The sequence below is a fragment of the Cyprinus carpio genome, chromosome B6 (genome assembly GCF_018340385.1).
Source record: "Cyprinus carpio isolate SPL01 chromosome B6, ASM1834038v1, whole genome shotgun sequence".
NCBI lineage: Eukaryota > Metazoa > Chordata > Actinopteri > Cypriniformes > Cyprinidae > Cyprinus > Cyprinus carpio.
In genome coordinates, this window is record NC_056602.1 from 28003224 (window position 1) to 28013674 (window position 10451).

General features: G+C 34.7%; 1 protein-coding gene across 13 annotated transcripts in view; it reads left to right on the forward strand.

The window, feature by feature from the left end:
* Positions 1 to 10451, forward strand: part of LOC109075178 (neuron navigator 1-like) — a 77117-nt gene that overhangs the window by 19574 nt on the left and 47092 nt on the right. The gene's annotated exons all lie outside the window — the stretch shown is intronic.

Here is a 10451-nt window from a genome sequence, read left to right on the forward strand (position 1 = left end):
TAAAAATAAAGCTTCCAAAAGGAGGTTTTCGTAGCGATGCAATAGAAGAAGTTCTCTTTCAGTGAACAGTTTGTTCAAGAACCATTTGTTCCTCAATTTTGAAGAACATTTTATTAATCTAAATAATTTTCTCCTACCATAAAGAACCTTTTGTGCAGTGGAATGGTTCCATGGGTGTTAAAGATTCTTCATAGAACCATTGATGCTAATATAGAACCTCTATTTTTGGTTTTCAGTAAAAAGCTCTTAACAGATTTTTTTTTTTTTTTTTTTTTTTGAAGATTTTTTTAATCTTATGAAGATTTTTCTATTATAAAAAAAAAACTTGAAATGACCCACGGATGTAAGAGGTTCTTTATGAAACCATCAGTTCCAGTGAAGAACCTTTATTTGTAAGAGTGAACTGGAAGGCTTTATGAAGACATTCATAATGTGTTAATAATGTCATGATTGGGACCGGGAGACGCAGTGTGACTGTTATCCTGCCATGTAAGTACACCAGATTAAAAAGTCAACAGTGAGCAGTGCATCAAAGAGGGGTCATGTTAATGATCCACGTTACCAGAGAGGCCTGCAGAGATGCCCTCCTCCCGGCACAGCTTCATAACATTACTACAGGATCCTCAGACATTTAAAAAGGATGGTCTAAAATGTATAAAACTTATGTAGTTGGGGATCCGTGCATAATATTTTCAGTGCATCTGTGTAATCTGTATAGACTACAAAGTTTGGGGTTAGTGAGACTTTTTAAATGTTTTTGACAGTAGGCTCTAATGCTCACCAAGGCTGCATTTATTGGATTAAAAATACAGTAAAAAAAAAAAAAAAGTAATATAATTACTGTTTAAAATAACTGTTTTCAATGTGAATACATTTAAAAATGTAATTTATTGCTGTGATCCACAGCTGAATTTTCAGCATCATTACTCCAGTCCTCAGTGTCACATGATCCTCCAGAAATCATTCTAACATACTGATTTGCTGCTTAAGAGACATTTCTGATGTTGAAAACAGTTGTGCTGCCCAATACTTTTGTGTAAACTTTTTTTGTTGTTGTTGGATTATTTGATGAATAGAAAGTAAAAAAAAAAACAACAGCTTTTATTTCAAAATAGAAATATTTTGTAACATTATGTCTTTACTGTCACTTTTGATCAGTTTAATGCATCCTTACTTGATAAAAGTAAAAAAAAAAATCGTCTAACCCTAAACTTTTAAACAACAGTGTATGTTGACTGTCACTCTTGGTTCAGTTCAGTGATATTGATTATTAAGTATGGGAGATTGTAGGATTAACTGTGGAGGAGGTGTTGTGAGCATCAAAAAGACAAATTCTCAGATTTATGCAAATGAGAAGCAAAAAAGTTACTTCAAGAGAAGGAACATTGGTTGTATTCTACAGTACTGTATGTATAAATATCATAAATGCACAGTTGTGATCTTGATCGTGCTCATGCATCATATTTTGTGAGAACATTTGAAAACTAGAGTTCCACAGTTTTTTCTAAATCAGCATCCCAAAATTATAAAGATTTCATTCATTCATGGTATAATAGATCAAAGTACATGTTGACATCTTCACTTCCCTTTTGTCTCCCAAGCCAAACTTTTTCTGTGCAGCTATAGCAGCAAACCTGCAGCGTTTCAATGCACGCAGTCACCATCCGTGCCCTTTTGCAAGGTCGAGCCATCTGCCAGGTCTCAGATTAATCATGTAACTCAATGATTTCATTGTAATTTGCATGCCATAGTGACCTTGTGTTCCTCTTGGACTCGGCCAGCACGCAGCAGCGGGAGTGTGACAGCAGGTGTCTGATCTGAACTCAGTCACCCCCAGATTTGAGGACGATAGCTACTCCTTTACTGGTCTCGAATGTGTTTCTAATTGCTCTTTTTCAGGAGAGAGTTTGAAGTTTTTAGCACAGCTCACTGCTCAGTCACACCTCCCTGAATACACACATCGCACACGTAGTGAGATGATGAAATCCAGGTCAGTTCTCCTGGGCGTGAATCTGGGCTTTATCTGGGAGGCTCATGCGGAGGGATTTAGCGAGTGCCGCATGATGGTGGGGTGATCAAACCCAGCCCTCATTCTCACTTTCTACTGATGCTTCAAAGCAGTGAGAAGAGAGAGTGAGAGAAACTTACATAAGAGAACAGCCCTCAACAATACAGGTCATCAGAGAGCTTCGGGTCAATTGAAGGAGCTGTGGTTTACATTATTGGGCCAGATTGATCCCTCCTGTTGTGTTGGAGTCAGTTTGACCCACACTTCATTTTCAACCTGCTCAAAATACTGGTTAAACAGTTTATTTCTTCTTGAAATTTTGAGAGTATTTTCCATTTAGGATCATGAATGTGCAAGCTTCAACACATGGATGTGTTTTGGATAGACTGTAAAAATATTATGACTTGTGTGTTGGAGTCATATTGACCCATATTGTTTTTAAATCAATTTGCCCAAAATCAACACTATGAAAATCACTAAAGAGTCAGGTAAAAAACTAAAACCTTTATTGTATTTTGTCAAACACTAAAATGTACAATACAATATGAAATGTAAGATTCAAAGTATAAAAATATAACAAAACAAAATAGAAAAAAACAAAAAACAAGGAATTATTACATTTTTCGCAGGTTTTGAATTCTATAACAAGCTACAATAGTGGTTTTCTGTATTCACGGTCATTCTCGTTTTTTCCACAATTTTATTTATTTATTTTTTATTTATTTATTTTTTTGCAAATTGCATGGAAAAGTTCATTTGATCTCTAAAACAAAAGTTGTACTTAGTTTTCAAACAGAGTGGGTTTGCACATGCAAACATTTTTTTGGTTAAATTGTACATAGTTGTCAAAAAATCTGAAATTATACGAATTTTCCTCATTTTTTCTGCTTGTTTAATTTACGTCATTAAAGTAATCTAAAATAACACAATTTCTGAACACTTAATAATTACATTTTTAACATTTAAATATATAAAAATAAAGTTTATGTTGGGACTACATGAATAATTTTTGATGCATTAACTGCATTCCCAGCATACAAATGCATATGCAAAATAAGACTGAATTGGAAATGTAAATATGTTTATTTTAAAAGTGTTATTTTATGCAAGGAATTGCCTTAAAAATTGAGTAAAATCAAAATTATGTATGTATTCACTTAATTCTACTTACTTAAACTTAGTTAACATGTAGTTACTCCTAATATATTACATTTTCTTAAAATCTAAGTGTAAAAATGCTTAATTTAATTGCATGAAAAAGTTCTCCTGATTTTAATTAAGCTCAGTGTGTGTTTTTATCTTTTTTTGAGCATGTTCATACTACATGCCTGTAGTTGATTGCTGGTGATTTGGCATGCTGGTGATTTGTGCAGAAGAACTGCACGAGTTAATTCAGTGAAGACGAGTCTGGATGTGGTAACCATGGAGATAAACTGATGAGGAGATGGAGGGAAAAGGTGAGGTTTTCCCTCACAGATGCTTCAGTCGCATACGATCAACTCCATGTTCTTGTTGTTGTGAGTGTGCATGTGAATACACGTTAATATCATGGTACTTTTGATATGCAATATGAAATGACTGATTACGAAACAAGACAACAGAAGGGCTGTGATTAGGTTGGAGGTTTGTGTCAATAAAAGTGGAGAAAATGGCACAGTTGAGCTGAGCTGAGCTGGAAGATGACAGAATATTCACTTTTGCAAGATAAGTAATCGTAGCCAAGAGCTGGTTTGGAAGCCAGCTCCTGCAGTTTGTGCTCAGTTTTCAAATATAGGCAAAAAGCTAAGACTGTAGTTAGACAAATAGCATGTATTGATTGCGTCTGGCCTGAGGCGAGCGCATGTTAGCGTCTGTTGCTGTGTGCGTTTTTCCCCTGAGAGTGTCGCTGGATAGTGACCCGTTCTGTTCCTATTCATGGTCAAACTCATCCTGGATCTTTAATGGTAATGCAAAGTGATTTACTGATTTTCAAGCGCTATGTTTTTAGGACAAGTAGCATGTTTTCCCAGCATTAAGACCAGCATTAGGGCAATTAAACATACTCCCACTCTTGCTAATAGAAATAATCTAATTTCTGCGAGGCAAATAATTCTTATATTATATTATATTATATTATATTATATTATATTATATTATATTATATTATATTATATTATATTATATTATATTATATTATATTATATTATATTATATTTAACATTATTCTAATTCAATTAAAAATAGTCTTAATTTCTTTCAAGTGAAACATTTATGTATTGTATTGTGTATATTATATATAAAATTACATTGAAAATGATATAAAAATATTTTATAATTATTATTTGTTATTATATAAATATATTTTAATTACTTACTATATAAAATAATATATAATGTGTTGTTAATAAAAATCGAATTTATGTAAGTAGAAAAATGTAAGTACTAAATTATATTGTATATTTTATATACAATTATTAAAATATACAATATAATTTAGTACTTTAATTTTTTATTAATTACAATTTTACATATAATTATTATTTATTATTTTAAATGTATCATTAATAAAGTAAATAATTAATAAAACAAAGTAAAAAAATAGATGGATTTTAATATAACAAATATTTGCATGGTAGTATTTTTATTTGTGTTGAATCAATTTAAATGAACAATTTATAATCGTGCTATAAACGTTTATTTCACAAAAAGAAAGTAAATCATGCATTTCATTTATGGCAATTTCATGGTAAAATGTGCTAAATTGCTGAAATAGTTGGCTCATAAATGCAGAATATCTTAATATGCTTTAGTTTGTATGCCTTTTATTTACGTATTTATTTATTTAGATTTGTTTTTTTTTTTTTTGGCATACACTCTTGCACATTATGACACTGCAAATTAAGCTTATGAAGGTTACTTTAACCTTCTTTCTATGATCTCATGTTCTGAGGACTGAGTGCCGTTCCATGTTCTGGTCTCCATATGTCCCTGTGGCACAGATATTACGCTCTCATATTTCACCCTAAAGCTTTACCATTCATACAAGAGGACGATTTCAGCGCTGATATTCCTGTTACACTGTCACTGATGGCCAATGCTCTGAGATGCTGAAAGATCACAGGCTGAGCAGCTTGACCTCAATATGTCTATCTGACATTTCAGAGACTGAGAGAGAGCCATTAGTTTGGCAGTTAATGAACTGATGATTTATAATACTCACAACAACAACAGCAGCAGCAGCAGCAGCCCATCCAGAATCATGTATTTACCAGAGCTGGCACATAGAAATAACAACTGGATCAATAGATTTCCATTTCCTAAAGAGATTGTGAGTAGTGTTTGCCAATGTGGCTGGTTGCTAGGGTGTTGCTGTGGTATTCTGTGTAGTTGCTAGGGTGTTGCTACAGGTATGTGGTTGCTAGGATTTGGGTTGTTGTAAGGGCGTTGTTAGATTGTTTGCTAAGGTGATCAAGGTGGTTGCTAGGATCAATAGATTTTTTTATTTCTCAAAGAGAATGCTAGTGTTTGCTCATGTGGCTGGTTGCTAGGGTGTTGCTATGGTATTCTGTGTAGTTGCTAGGGTGTTGCTACAGGTGTGTGGTTGCTAGGATATTTTGGCTGGTTGTAAGGGTGTTGTTAGATTGTTTGCTATGGTATTCTAGGTGGATGCTATGTGGTTGCTATGGTTTCTTGATTAGTTGCTAGTGTGTTGCTATGTGGTTGCTATGGTATTCTAGGTGGATGCTCTGTGGTTGTTATGGTTTTCTGGGTGGTTGCTAGGGTGTTGCTACAGGTGTGTGGTTGCTAGGATATTTTGGCTGGTTGTAAGGGTGTTGTTAGATTGTTTGCTATGGTATTCTAGGTGGATGCTATGTGGTTGCTATGGTTTTTTGATTAGTTACTAGTGTGTTGCTATGTGGTTGCTATGGTATTCTAGGTGGATGCTCTGTGGTTGGTATGGTTTTCTGGGTGTTTTGCTAGGGTGTTGCTACAGGTGTGTGGTTGCTATGGGGTTTTTTGATTAGTTGCTAGTGTGTTGCTATGTGGTTGCTATGATATTCTAGGTGGATGCTCTGTGGTTGTTATGGTATTCTGTGTAGTTACTAGGGTGTTGCTACAGGTGTGTGGTTGCTAGGATATTTTGGCTGGTTGTAAGGGTGTTGTTAGATTGTTTGCTATGGTATTCTAGGTGGATGCTATGTGGTTGCTGTGGTTTTTTGATTAGTTGCTAGTGTGTTGCTATGTGGTTGCTATGGTATTATAGGTGGATGCTCTGTGGTTGGTATGGTTTTCTGGGTGGTTGCTAGGGTGTTGCTACAGGTGTGTGGTTGCTATGGTTTTTTGATTAGTTGCTAGTGTGTTGCTATGTGGTTGCTATGATATTCTAGGTGGATGCTCTGTGGTTGTTATGGTATTCTGTGTAGTTACTAGGGTGTTGCTACAGGTGTGTGGTTGCTAGGATATTTTGGCTGGTTGTAAGGGTGTTGTTAGATTGTTTGCTATGGTAGGTGGATGCTATGTGGTTGCTATGTGGTTGCTATGGTTTTTTGATTAGTTGCTAGTGTGTTGCTATGTGGTTGCTATGGTATTCTAGGTGGATGCTCTGTGGTTGTTATGGTTTTCTGGGTGGTTGCTAGGGTGTTGCTATGTGGTTGCTAGGATATTCTAGGTAGATGCTCTGTGGTTGTTATGGTTTTCTGGGTGGTTGCTAGGGTGTTGCTGTGTGGTTGCTGTGGTATTCTGGGTGGTTGTAATGACGTTGTTAGAGTGGTTGCTAAGTGTTCTAGATAGTTGCTAGGATTGATAGATTTTTCATTTCCTGAAGAGATTGTGAGTAATGGTTGCTATAGTATTTTGGGTGGTTGCTATGTTGTTGCTGTGTTATTCAGGGTTGCAAGGGTGTTTCTATGTGGTTGCTAAGTTGTTGTAAGTTGTTGTGGTTGCTATGTTATTCAGGGTTGCAAGAATGTTGCTGTGTGGTTGCTATGACATTCTGGGTAGCTGCTAAGGTGTTGCTACATTGTTGTTATGTGGTTGCTAGGGTATTCTGGAATGTTGTAAGGGCATTGTTAGGTGGTTGTTTACATATTTGTATATGTGTTGTATATAGATTATCCTTTCTGCAAATGTATTTTTCACTTATTTTTATTGCCCACTGGGTCAAATTTTTAAATTAGTATTAGGTTTAGGTTTTATTTTTTAGGTTCCTTATCTTTACTATAAGATATCTGCACTAAAATATCTGAAAGGGTTAAGGAATATCTTTGTCTGGTTGTCTGTGAACATGCAGCAGCAGCGGCGGCGTCGGTGCATGGGCTGGGATGTGTTGCCATGGTAACCCCCATCAGCCCGACTCTCAGTGACCCAGTGAAACCGTGTGTGTGACTGCAGATGGAAAATGGCTGCTGATGAACGGCTGCGTGCCATTGATTCTGGATGTGCTAGTAATCAGTTCAGCATCGGCTTTCTTCTTTCTGAGGCATTAGGAGTGCAAATTATATCAGGAAAGTTATTTTGCACATCTGCAAACTGCATTGTGGTTGTAGCATAAAACACATAAAAAACACATCTCTGTATTCCTTCCCTTCTCCAGCTTGTTTTCAATCTAGCTGTCCAGTAAACCTGGCATTGTGTGTTACGATTATTGTCAGCTCTATTATTGCTTTGTTCCTTTTGTAAGTCGCTTTTGATAAAGGCATATGCTAAATGCATAAATGTAATGTTGCATAATGTAAGTATATAATAAATGTGTATTTACTGATAGTTTATTCTAAAACACTATAGAAATTAAATACTGTAAAAAAAGGGAAAAAAAGAATAATTTAACTGAAAAATATGTAGAAATACTTCAGTGTTACCTTATCACAAAATTATATTTAGACAGTTTTAGTATGAAATATTATTTTAAAATCTTTTGTTGTTGTTTTCATTATTTTTAATTTGATTATTGAAAATATATTTAAGAAGACAATGCCTTTCATGGACAAAATGAAAGTACTTATAATAATATTAATAATTATAGAATGATATTTAGAAGCAAATAAGTAGTCATATAATTTATGAAAAAACATATTTGTGTTTAACTGTATTATTTAAATTATATTTTACAAAACAATAGATGTCATGGTAAAACAAAAATATTTATTAAAATAACTATAATTTTTCTTTAACTAAAAAGTATGAGTCACTTTAAGAGAAAAAAATATTTATGTTTAATTGTATTATTTACATTTATATTTAACAATACAATACCTGCAATTTCATGGTTAAATATTGTTAATATAATTTTTAATAATCAGTATTATCAATGGGGAAAAGAGCATTGCATTACATTGAAAAAGTTTCTTTTTATTAATTATGTGCATTATAGAGTTTTTGTTGTTTAGTTTAGTGGTGTGTATTGCCCTGATGTCTATGCATGTGTGTAATTAGAGAATCAAACAGATTTTTGCAGTTCAATTATTGACAATATATCATATTTACCATTTTGAACTTAAATTATGGTCAACAGTGTTACAACTCATACTGCGGCTTTAATAGTAAAGTTCTAGCAATCACTAGCAGCTATAAATTTTTGTCTTCAAGCTAAATTTATATGCGTTTTATTAGAAATTCTAGATATGCAAGTATCTCTGCAACACTGGTTTTTGAGTTTTTCAAGGCCTCATTCACAAAATTTTTCACAGGATGCAATCCATTAACAATAGGAGGAAAGATGACCAGACCTCTGAGCATGTGGACATCAGCTGTCCTCCAAACAAATAAACACACCATAAGAACATCTGGAGAAGTGTCTGGGGTCTTGAGGGATATTATTCTAAGACACGCTATATGTGTGGTCAGGCTGAATGCTGGACGCGTCAGTGACGTCCTGCAGAAACTCTTCTGCTTCAGTCTTGTGCAGGACAGACCTCTCTGTGGGTGTGACGAGGTCTTACTTCACATGTTGTGACCCCTGCTGGAGACATACTGTAGCTGCAGAAGCTTTTAGTTTAGCATGCAAGTCGTTTTTATTTTTCAAGATGTGCAATGCCAAGCAAATGAGATTTTAAAACATAGAGAAGCACAGAAGCATGTGAAATGCATGTGTGGGACACACCCGTCGGTGAAATATTATAACAGCTTTTCTCTGCTGTGGGTGTCTGGTGTGGGTGTCAGTGAATTATCGCTATTATTAGGTTTCTGCTGTGGTGCTGTTGATTTGTTTGTTTTGTGTTGTTATTGGTTTGTTGGTGTGCATGCACGCTTGTGAACTTCGATGAGATCTCCATGAAGAGATTTCAAATGAAATGAAATGGAGACTTTTACTGGAATAGTTCACCGAAAAAAAATTAAAAATTTAATTTGCTGAATATTTACCCTCAGGCCATTCAAAATGTAGATAAGTTTGTTTCTTCATCAGATTTGGAGAAATTTAGCATTGCATCACTTGCTCACCAACGGATCCTCTGCAGTGAATGGGTGCCGTCAGAATGAGAGTCCAAACAGCTGATAAAAACATCACAATAATCCACAAGTAATCCACACTAGTCCATCAGTTAACATCTTGTGAAGTGAAAAGCTGTGTGTTTGTAAGAGACAAATCCATCATTAAGATGTTTTTAACTTCAAACCAAAATACCAGTCCATAATCCATAATAACGCTAAAGTCATCCCATCTGAATCAGGAGAGAAATCTGCACAGATCAAGCACCATTGACAAGCCAAAACTGTCCAAAACAGCTCTAAACAAATATGTGGGTGGATTTTAATGTGAGAAGACAACAGGAGATAAACCTATTATTATAAGCATTATTATGCCGTAGATTATGGACTGTCACTATTTTAGTGACAGTTTGAATTTAAAAACACCTCAGCGGTGAACTTGTTTCTTACAAACACACAGCTTTTGGTTTCACAAAACATTAATTGATGGACTGGACTGGGGTGTTGTGGATTATTGTGATGTTTTTATCAGCTGTTTGGACTTTCATTCTGATGGCACCCATTCACTGCAGAGGATCCATTGGCAAGCAAGTGATGGAATTTCCAAATCTGTTTCCATGAAGAAACAAACTCATCTACATCTTTGCCTGGGAGTGAGTCAATTTTTATACGATCTATTCCTTTATGTTTTTCAAATAAAGCAGTCTCTATTTCAGAAGAGAGATCTATGTACTCAGATTTGCTGAAAATAAAATAAAAATGTGCAATCCAAATCAGAGATCCTAATATGAACTCGAGAATTTCTCATCAATTTCTTCCCAGAGCAAATTATCTAATCATCCCATCCATGTTCATTTTATAGCTCTATACACTTTATTTTATTGTCTATTGACTCATTATGGATATTTTATTACTAAAAACATTCTAGGAGAACCATTTGAGATGAAGTTGATGCCTAAATGATTCATAACTGAGACGTCTCCCGGGCAATGAATTTTTCTTTTAAGCATGTGCATGGAAAGTATACATCCCTTTTATT